The sequence below is a fragment of the Lissotriton vulgaris genome, chromosome 4_1 (genome assembly GCF_964263255.1).
Source record: "Lissotriton vulgaris chromosome 4_1, aLisVul1.2, whole genome shotgun sequence".
Classification (NCBI taxonomy): Eukaryota; Metazoa; Chordata; class Amphibia; order Caudata; family Salamandridae; genus Lissotriton; species Lissotriton vulgaris.
In genome coordinates this window covers 716742300-716752299 of record NC_141691.1, presented here as the reverse complement: position 1 = coordinate 716752299, position 10000 = coordinate 716742300, and positions in this window count along the sequence as shown.

Below are 10000 nucleotides of genomic sequence, written 5' to 3'. Positions count from 1 at the left end.
GGAAAAAGGTTACCTATGCTTTGGAACAGAAGACGCTGTTTACAGGATTATGGGAGGGTGTGGTCCCTTAGTTGCAGGTCTCCTCTCTCCCTCACTATTACTTACCTGATCAGGGGTAGCATCTGTTCAAACAGTAATACTACTAGAAAAGGGGATTACCCTCACCGTATGGGATACACACTATGTGATTGAGTTATTTCTTGATTTAAGCGCTCCTACTCCCTTCTGATCCATCAGTGGCTCAACAGCAACTGGCTAGAAGCCAGGATAACTTTATCATAAAAGAACTCATGCACACTAATTCACTAATTAATGGGGGTTATTTTATTAGTACAATATAAACCTTTACACAGAACTGACAAAGACTATAGGTAGAACACACCGCTGAAAGAGAAAAGATTAAACATAACAGGAACACTCCGCTGAAAGGGAAAGGATTTAGTTAGACATCCTAGGGAATAAGAACAAGATTAAGGTGTTGTAAGTATAACTAATTCAGACTACCTCACCTATTAGAAGGAAGATTTCTCTCTCTGCCTCTGGTGGGATTAGGGCTCTCTCTGTCTCTCCCTCCTTCACCACATCACCACGCCTCTGGTTCAGTTGCTCCAGCTGACAGCCTTCTTTGATGCTCTCTGCACTGCTTTCTCTTTCCTCATCTTCAGCAATCGTCTGCCTTCTTTCTCCATTTAAGAACTGCACTCTATTCTGCAGCTCCAGCAGACATCCTCTCTCTCTCTGCAAGCTGTTCTGAGCTCCAAGCTGAACTGAGCTCCCAGCTGTTCTGTGCTCCAAGCTGTTCTGAGCACCACGCTGAACTGCACACCACGCTGGACTGAACTCCAAACTGAACTGACCACTCCTCCTCTCCTGTAGCTCACTAATATGGATTCCTCTCCCCTCATGGAAATTTCCACCGGAGGGCTGTCTCCTACCGAATTCCTGTGCCATCTCCCAGGCTTCCACGCAACCGCAGTGGCCATCTGCTTGTTACGTCTGGGCCCAAGAGAAAAACACATTTCTCGGATAAGAAGCAGTCCTAACTGGATTTTCCTCTAGCACACAACAGCCTTAACTATAAACATTGCCTTTACCCTAAAAAGCCTCTCAGCTTCATCAAGATGGAGTCCCTCTAGCTCTAGGCCTGTAGGCCTGAAAGGGATGCAGAATACCTACATAAACCATACCAATGTGTCTAATATGTCAAAGCCAATAGGCAATAGACAGGTTAAAGTCAAGAATAAAGGCATATTAAGCAGCTATCCTCTTCTAGGTCTGGAAAAAAGGGCTTAAAAGGGCCAACACAGGCTAAGAATACCTATACTAGATGTGAGCAAGATGAATGATCTATATCACTGCTAAATAAAGCCAAAAACTCTGCCATTACACTCCACCCTTAGATCCTTATCTTGCGAACATCAATAAACAACAACAACCATGTAAACAAACACCAACACAATCTATCAACAAATCAAAAACTAAAAAACTCCCTAAAAAGAATGACAACTTAAGGAAATTCCACCTGAAACTCAATTGTAGGGAATACAAATCTAACAACCAACTGAAAACAAATCAAAGCACCCTTGACTTGAATGCTGAAACATATCTGAGATTGGATCTGATAACAACAGAAACTAACCAAAGCATCTTCAAACTAAATGTGCCTCAACTTCTAGTGATAACTGGTGAAATCTAGTGATGTAGGGACTTATGTGTTGAATGAAAACAGCAAGGGGCCTAAATGGGGCCTACTTCGGACAACTTAAGCCTAAATGAGGCCTACCTACTATTGTCAACTTAAGAACTAAATGTGTTTCAACTTCTAATGAGAAAACAACAAAGGGCCTAAATGAGCCCTACCTACTATAGGCAACTTAAGCTAATGATGACTCATGAAATCTATTGGTGTATGTGCTTGTTTGTGGGATGAAAATAACAATGGGCCTAAATGAGCCCTACCTACTGACATTTGTCAATTAAAAAAAAAAACATTTTGGTGAAATCCGAGAAGTAGACATGACAAACTGTTTTCAAGGTCTGGGCAAACATTAATACATATTCATACTGAAAGACACACCACCCAGAACAATCCAAAGTCTAAGGTAACCACCCTTTGATCAATCAAGGTGAAAATGTAAGAACAGTAAAAAACAACCCCATTTCTACAAGATAGCTGGTGTAACACCAAGCCTAGAACAGCGATTTTACATCATACTGTGGAACACATGTGTGCAGCACCATTCAAAAAAAGTCCTTCATTGGCAAAAACTGTTTTGAAGAAAACAGGAAAACTATAATAGGTGACATGTTTTTTGCTTTAAAAGTGGGGCCTGCTTGTAATGATTGAAAACATGGGAATAATGCAGGCCAAGGGATTACGCAATCAAATCCTTGTGTAATTCTGTCACAAATAAAACATGTTTGTGTTTTTTCTTAAAAGTGGGGCCTGCTCGTAGTGATGTCAAGAAAAATACAGGCCAAGGAATTATGTGACCAAGTCCATTTGGAAAAAATAAAGTCAATTGTGTAGCTTCAGTGTAGGCCACCACCCTGCATCTTCGGTATCTGGACACTTCCTCCGATGCGGCCATCCATTACCCTTCCGGTCTGGTCTGGTCTGGTTCCATCATCCAAAAATAATAAACTAAAATAAAAACATGAAAGTAAAAAACAAAACAACAAAGGAAGTGGAAGGGGGAGGGGCCACGCACAACCACAACCCAGCAATCCTAGAGACAAGAAAACAAGTATCATTATTCTTGAAAAATAAAATTTTTATTTAAAAAGCACCCCGGGTGCCTTTCATTATTGAAAAGAAAATATCCTAATTAATTAAAAACAATCAAAATTTAATTTTTAAGTTTATTCAGTGGGGCCTAACATACCCTAATCCTCTCTAAGCCAGCCTTCTCCCTTCAGACGCGGGAGCCAGGCTACAGTGTGAAGCAATTTGAATCACTGCCAAATGATGATCTCACAGCAGGAGCAGGGCACTGCAAGCCTCCAATTTCCCTGGTCAGAGAAGCCCGCCCAGGCCCACTGCAACTAACTAACTCCAAGGGCAAGAGTCTGCAAGAGTCCCTTATCAGCAGGCAATGAAGCCGCCTGCGTCAACAGCCAGGAAGAGCCAGGTCCCCCGCCCTTAAATAAACAAGCCGTCCGCGGAAGAAAATTGGATGTAGCCAATCATAACGAGACAGGGACGTGATCAGAGCTTGCAGAGGGAAGAGAAAAAAACTCGTCTGCACAAACCAGCTGGTCTGCCAAGGTCGACAAACAAATTCCTTGCTTGTTCCCAGGCCTGATTGTACTAACGAAAGCCAGCATTTAAAAAAAACAATTCAGTTACAGTGTACTGCTAATTAAAAGCTCCAGTTTCTAAAAAAACTTTTGTCTAACTAATTCAGCTAAAGGCAAGACATTTAAAATATGGGCACTTATTTAGAAAGGGGCAACTAAGTTTTGCACACAAAATTATACATTCTGCATTTGAAAAAAAAACGAATTATCATGGACCATTGTCAGCTGTTGAAAGAGAAATAATTTTAAAACAACAGAAAATGCAGATACATTTCAACATTGTGTTTAATTCAACCAGGGGCAACATGTCATTATGCGTTACAGTGTATTAATAGCGCAAACTTTTCATATAGACACATTTATATAAAAAAAAATGTATTTTACATATGGGAAAATAATAATGTTCCATTTTATATTGTTTCAAAGGCACACGGTTGCCTTTCACTAATTAAAAGCACATGTTACCATGCACTGTCGGGCAAGATTGATTATTCTCAACCTGTGATCATTGCAACCAGCACATTCCTTTGTAGATGGAAAACCCTCAAAGAAATAATTAATGCAAACAGCCCGTAGCATGCATTCTAACGGGCCACCTCCTTAACATTTCACTCATTTTCTCTCTCCGTGCAAACCCTTTATCTCAATCCGACTGGTTGATTTATAACTTACAGTTCCAAGGCAAACCCACACAAATTCGTAGACGCATTTCAAAAAGAATGTGAAATGAACAGAACCCTTTGCAAAGCACAAGACGTTACCTTTCCGTCAAGAAGTTGACAAAGCACATAGGCAGACCAAGGAACCAAAAAAAAAAGTCAAAATCAAACCATCAATCCTTAAAATAATCCACTGACTTTTATAGTCAGGTCAAATAACCATGCATGTTGACAGCATGTTAAAAATAAAGACTGCCATCTCAACTCAAGATATTAACCCTTTGGCAGCTCAAGCAGAATCATTCCCCAACGTCTGCAGATACATGGGAAAATCATGAGCACATCTCTTCACGTTTACAGATGACACGTACACATATTTTCAAAACGTTATCCCCAAGCACCCGAGAGAGATCCAGCTCTCTCCTGCCTAACGTAATGATAACATGCCCTGTCCAAGCCATGAGCACATGGCGCTATTCACAAGCCATATTTACAAGACAAACTTTTCACAAACAATATTTCCAAGGCGCAATGCACAAGGAACACAGCAGATCAACATAAGAACATGCACCTCACAAGCCACAATAATATGGCGCTATTCACAAGCCATATTTACAAGACAAGCTTTTCACAAACAATATATCCAAGGCGCAATGCACAAGGAACACAGCAGATCAACATAAGAACATGCACCTCACAAGCCACAATAATATGGCGCTATTCACAAGCCATATTTACAAGGAGCTATATTCAAAGAACTCCACAGATCATAATACAATGAACATATTTCACATTGCACAGCATAAGCAGATGCAGCAAGCAATTTAATGGGCAATTCAAAAACATTTTTTACACACATTTATACAATTGGACCATCACAAAGATGTAACTGGCTTCCTCATGTAATGCCATCCTTCAACCCTGACAGTTTAAACACCAAGATGAAAACCATTCCTTCCACCCTGAATAAGCCAAATGCCATGATGTAATGCAATCTCCTCACGCTGCAACTGTTCAATCCCATAGGTCTCACAGGCTACATAAACTGCAACATTACGCCAGATGGAACCGGCGTTCAGGGCACTCCCTCAGAACACATGGGAAACTCTCTAAGCACATGGCAAGTTCACACAGGTTTCGTAAACTGTTCGTAGACGCCAGATGTTATGGCTGGATTTTCTGAGTAGGTGGGATCAGCCCCTAGGGGCCCCTCCAACCCAGCCAGAACGTAATCACATCCCTCCTCAGGACCAACTATCCAGGCACCTGGGCACCCACCTGAAGATGGGGAACTCGCAATATACAAGCTCATATTATTAAAAACACCACTAAATCTATAGGGATACTAAGAATACTCACTGATTACTAGGGATATCCATACCCTACACCACACTTATATTCACATCAGTTGGTCTCGCGGCCACTCAGACCCAGACCGGTCTACCCTAGGGCAGATATGACACACAATCCGGTGCGTCTACACATGGGCCTGCAGAACCCAATGCTCTCTTTTCCAAACTGTTTGCAATCCTGCAAAACTACACGCCAGTCTCCTTCCTGGCGCTCTCACTTACACACGGGCCGCAATCTGGCAGCCCTCCACGCTGGTAATCCTCCCCAGCGTTCTCACTAACGCCGCATATCAACGACGACCACATTCCTATGAACACCTATATATATATATGTATATATTGGGAAGTCTCTTCACTAAGGGTCTGCTACTACAATAATATTATGGGATAGCCGAATTACTTAGTGTCAACAATTCCCTAGCTCAAGGGCTCCCTGTTCTCCCTATTCATTCAGACTTACCGGATCAGGGGCAACATCTGTTCTGGCTATAACATCTGACTAGGAGGAAAAAGGTTACCTATGCTTTGGAACAGAAGACGCTGTTTACAGGATTATGGGAGGGTGTGGTCCCTTAGTTGCAGGTCTCCTCTCTCCCTCACTATTACTTACCTGATCAGGGGTAGCATCTGTTCAAACAGTAATACTACTAGAAAAGGGGATTACCCTCACCGTATGGAATACACACTATGTGATTGAGTTATTTCTTGATTTAAGCGCTCCTACTCCCTTCTGATCCATCAGTGGCTCAACAGCAACTGGCTAGAAGCCAGGATAACTTTATCATAAAAGAACTCATGCACACTAATTCACTAACTAATGGGGGTTATTTTATTAGTACAATATAAACCTTTACACAGAACTGACAAAGACTATAGGTAGAACACACCGCTGAAAGAGAAAAGATTAAACATAACAGGAACACTCCGCTGAAAGGGAAAGGATTTAGTTAGACATCCTAGGGAATAAGAACAAGATTAAGGTGTTGTAAGTGTAACTAATTCAGACTACCTCACCTATTAGAAGGAAGATTTCTCTCTCTGCCTCTGGTGGGATTAGGGCTCTCTCTCTGCCTCTGGTGGGATTAGGGCTCTCTCTGTCTCTCCCTCCTTCACCACATCACCACGCCTCTGGTTCAGTTGCTCCAGCTGACAGCCTTCTTTGATGCTCTCTGCACTGCTTTCTCTCTCCTCATCTTCAGCAATCGTCTGCCTTCTTTCTCCATTTAAGAACTGCACTCTATTCTGCAGCTCCAGCAGACATCCTCTCTCTCTCTGCCAGCTGTTCTGTGCTCCAAGCTGTTCTGAGCACCACGCTGAACTGCACACCACGCTGGACTGAACTCCAAACTGAACTGACCACTCCTCCTCTCCTGTAGCTCACTAATATGGATTCCTCTCCCCTCCTGTGGAAATTTCCATGAGGGGAGAGGAATCCATATTAGTGAGCTACAGGAGAGGAGGAGTGGTCAGTTCAGTTTGGAGTTCAGTCCAGCGTGGTGTGCAGTTCAGCGTGGTGCTCAGAACAGCTTGGAGCACAGAACAGCTGGGAGCTCAGTTCAGCTTGGAGCTCAGAACAGCTTGCAGAGAGAGAGAGGATGTCTGCTGGAGCTGCAGAATAGAGTGCAGTTCTTAAATGGAGAAAGAAGGCAGACGATTGCTGAAGATGAGGAGAGAGAAAGCAGTGCAGAGAGCATCAAAGAAGGCTGTCAGCTGGAGCAACTGAACCAGAGGCGTGGTGATGTGGTGAAGGAGGGAGAGACAGAGAGAGCCCTAATCCCACCAGAGGCAGAGAGAGAGCCCTAATCCCACCAGAGGCAGAGAGAGAAATCTTCCTTCTAATAGGTGAGGTAGTCTGAATTAGTTACACTTACAACACCTTAATCTTGTTCTTATTCCCTAGGATGTCTAACTAAATCCTTTCCCTTTCAGCGGAGTGTTCCTGTTATGTTTAATCTTTTCTCTTTCAGCGGTGTGTTCTACCTATAGTCTTTGTCAGTTCTGTGTAAAGGTTTATATTGTATTAATAAAATGACCCCCATTAATTAGTGAATTAGTGTGCATGAGTTCTTTTATGATAAAGTTATCCTGGCTTCTAGCCAGTTGCTGTTGAGCCACTGATGGATCAGAAGGGAGTAGGAGCGCTTAAATCAAGATATAACTCAATCACATAGTGTGTATCCCATACGGTGAGGGTAATCCCCTTTTCTAGTAGTATTACTGTTTGAACAGATGCTACCCCTGATCAGGTAAGTAATAGTGAGGGAGAGAGGAGACCTGCAACTAAGGGACCACACCCTCCCATAATCCTGTAAACAGCGTCTTCTGTTCCAAAGCATAGGTAACCTTTTTCCTCCTAGTCAGATGTTATAGCCAGAACAGATGTTGCCCCTGATCCGGTAAGTCTGAATGAATAGGGAGAACAGGGAGCCCTTGAGCTAGGGAATTGTTGACACTAAGTAATTCGGCTATCCCATAATATTATTGTAGTAGCAGACCCTTAGTGAAGAGACTTCCCAATATATACATATATATATAGGTGTTCATAGGAATGTGGTCGTCGTTGATATGCGGTGTTAGTGAGAACGCTGGGGAGGATTACCAGCGTGGAGGGCTGCCGGATTGCGGCCCGTGTGTAAGTGAGAGCGCCAGGAAGGAGACTGGCGTGTAGTTTTGCAGGATTGCAAACAGTTTGGAAAAGAGAGCATTGGGTTCTGCAGGCCCATGTGTAGACGCACCGGATTGTGTGTCATATCTGCCCTAGGGTAGACCGGTCTGGGTCTGAGTGGCCGCGAGACCAACTGATGTGAATATAAGTGTGGTGTAGGGTATGGATATCCCTAGTAATCAGTGAGTATTCTTAGTATCCCTATAGATTTAGTGGTGTTTTTAATAATATGAGCTTGTATATTGCGATTCCCCATCTTCAGGTGGGTGCCCAGGTGCCTGGATAGTTGGTCCTGAGGAGGGATGTGATTACGTTCTGGCTGGGTTGGAGGGGCCCCTAGGGGCTGATCCCACCTACTCAGAAAATCCAGCCATAACAGGGCCCCAGCAGGCGGGCCCCGGGGCTGCCTTCCCCTTCTCATCATGGCCAGACCTCACGGAGGTCTGCCTGAGCAAACTCTGAGAAAAAGGACCATCGGCAAGGGGCTGAGAGGCAGGAGCATCCCCGGGCCCCTGGGGGCCCCGTCGGGCGGGCCCCGGTGCTGTCTTCCCCTCTCAGCATGGCCAGACCTCACAGAGGACTGCCTGAGAAAACTCGGAGGAAAACGACCATCAGCAAGGGGCTGAGAGGCAGGAGTGAGGAGGCGGGGCCCTGGGGGCCCCGGCTGGCGGGCCCCGGGGCTGCCTTCCCCCTCTCAGCAAGGCCAGACCTCACAGAGGTCTGCCTGAGCAAACTCGGAGAAAAACGACCATCGGCAAGGGACTGAGAGGCAGGAGCGTCCCCGGGCCCCTGGGGGCCCCAGCGGGCGGGCCCCAGTACTGCCCTCCCCCTCTCAGCATGGCCGGACCTCACGGAGGTCTGCCTGAGCAAACTCGGAGAAAAACGACCATCGGCAAGGGGCTGAGAGGCAGGAGAGTCCCTGGGCCCCGGGGGGCCCCTGCGGGCGGGCCCTGGTCCTGCCTTCCCCTGATTCAGAATCGCCAGACCTCACGGAGGTCTGACTGACCCTCTCCCTAGTAATCCGGAGGAAAATGACCCCCCTTTCTTGTAATCCGTGCACACGAGGTGACAGAGGGGACCTAAGGCGGCCAAGTACCCGACCTCCTGGAGCCCTCGCTGGGATCCGGGAGGCAAATGGCACCTCATCGGGACTTCCAGGGAAGTCCGGCCATCTGGTCGCCCCATAGGAAAGCATTGCGGGCGACCAGATGGCCGAGGGGATCCGGGCGACCAGATGGCGAGGGGATCTGAGCGACCAGATGGCCGAGGGGATCCGGGCGACCAGATGGCCGAGGGGATCTGAGCAACTAGATGGCCGGGCACGAAAGGGAGGCCATCTGGTCGCACCGTAGGAAAGCATTGCGGGCTTTTCCCGTATTGGAGTTTACTGAGATGCGGACACGTTAGAATCGAGGCTCTATTTCGATCAGGACGCTCAAAAGTTTGGATGCCATACCCTCAGTGTTCTGAATAGAAAATGGATTTATAAATTCTTGTGGACATAATTGTTACCTATAAGAGCTGGGAACCAATTATTGGTTTTTTTCAATAAATAGAAAGTCAAGGATCATACTGTATGCAGTAATCACGGAATACCCGATTCACTCTAACATCCACCTATATAGGGATCATTATTTGGAGGATAGATAATAAATGACCTTCTGAAACTTTAATTTTGGATTGTTCCATTAGAACTTCTACTGTATTGTCAACCCTCGCTTCTCTGTACCCCCTGAATATCTGGGTTGTTTTATCGGAAGTGGCTCTGAAGAAGGTGGGCTTGATTTTTGGGCTTTTGTTGGGACCTTTTGCCCAGGGGTACTCAGTGGTGATTGGACTGAGTCTTTCTGTGGGGTCTCTTTAATGTAAACATCATGGAGGGCATGGATGGCATTGGATTGTGGTGATTTTTGTGTGTTTTTCGACTTTTCTGGGGTGTTGATGGGGCCTGTCCATGTGGGTGGGGCCATTTTGTGGACTGGTACAGGCAGGGCCTGGCTATGTGGTGGGGGTCTAGGGGCCAT